The sequence below is a fragment of the Gastrolobium bilobum genome, unplaced genomic scaffold, assembly GCF_033153095.1.
Source record: "Gastrolobium bilobum isolate Gb01-03AN ecotype WA unplaced genomic scaffold, APGP_CSIRO_Gbil_v1 utg6199, whole genome shotgun sequence".
Lineage (NCBI taxonomy): Eukaryota > Viridiplantae > Streptophyta > Magnoliopsida > Fabales > Fabaceae > Gastrolobium > Gastrolobium bilobum.
The window spans coordinates 165448-167123 of NW_026896737.1; positions in this window are offsets into that span (position 1 = coordinate 165448).

A 1676-nucleotide genomic window follows, 5' to 3' on the forward strand; every position below is an offset into this window, starting at 1 on the left:
GGGGAAGAACACTGACAAGGACTGCCGGTCGTAGGTGCAAATGTGGGAGACAAAATATCGTGTATACTTCCAAAACTGAGAGAAACCCAAATAGGGCATTCTTTAAGTGCCCTAATTTCATGGTATGCATGTGTAATGTGAAGTTATTTAAGTTAAAACACTTGCTCACCGTGGTTTGTTATTTTGGCAGGAGAAGAAGCCGTTTTGTGATTTTTTTAGATGGGTAGATGACGTATGTAATGAAAGGCTGGAGCTGGAAGATAGAAGAATACACAAGGTGGAGTTGGATGTTGCTGAAATGGATTTTAAGTTGAAGTATGTGGACATGATGATGAGTGAGTAATTGCAAGTTAAGCTGAATGACTAAGGTGAGAAGATTATTGAGCAAGAACTGAAGATTAATGACCATGAAAGAAAGCTGAATGAGCTATACTTGAAGATGGTTTGAGAGTTAGATATGATGGACAATGAAATTAGGCATGTTGGTAGGTTATTTAGGGTTATAGTTGGTGCCTGTCTAGGTCTGATCTTGATTTGTATTTTTATTGCAAGTGTTGTAACAATCAAAACTAGTGTACCAAATGTATTTTTTCTTGATTGAAGTGTAATGAGTTATTTGTACTTTTATGAGCAAATGAATAAAGATGCTTTTATTAAATGGCTTATTCTGTATTGGTTTGAAAATGTGTTTTTGATTTGCTTTATTTCTGTGGTCAAGCTTAACAATATGTAAATGCCATGAACAAGGTCATGGATTATTCCTTGCCATCTGTTTGCATCATATATTTCTGTATCTAATGCCATCTCAAGCTCATGGATTATAAGCATTGACCTATTATACTGCATATTTAGGCTGGAATCAATCAATGTATCAGTTGGAAGCATGGTATCACAAACCACAAACTACAGATATATATGTTAAATCAACAAATCGTTGTATCAGAAGTACCAAGTTGAACTGCATATTTTTTAATCATGTTAAAACCATAAGGCCCTTTTTGGTCCCTGACAAAAACCACGAGGCCTTTTTTGGTCCCTAACTAAAGAAAAAAAGGCACATGAAATCAGAAGGTTCTATGCAATCATATTTGTTAAACCAGAAGACATGGATGTACAACAATCCGAAGTTGGATTTCTAAATCATGCAATCATTGTATCACACTTCCACCAACCACAACTATATATGTTAAATGCAATCAGAAAAGGTAAAGTTAAACATTCATCAGAGCTAAGAAACATCATATTTGCAACATCATATGAGTATCATTATATTTGAAGACATGGATGTATAGTAGTGCATTACAAAATAAAGCCAACTGCCAGGAATTAAAAAGAAGGCCTCTAATACAAAATGGCCTTGGAATCACTGTTGAGTACAATTCAAAAGGGTACAACAATATGTTCCCAAAAAACATTCACGTAATAAGGCCTCCAAATACATAATGGCTAGGAATTACAAAAAAATTAATTCACATAATAAGAAACCCTTTTCAGTTGGCTCAAGCATTACTCCCAGGTCATATACATCAGCAACTCATTTTCTTGAGGCAAGCCTTGGTGGCCTAAAACCGGGTGTGCTCATGAAGGCCAATAATCTGCTTCGTGAGCCACTGGTTGCTGCATTTATAGTTTCATTACTCAACAGTTCATGTGCCTATTGTGGATTTGATGGAGGT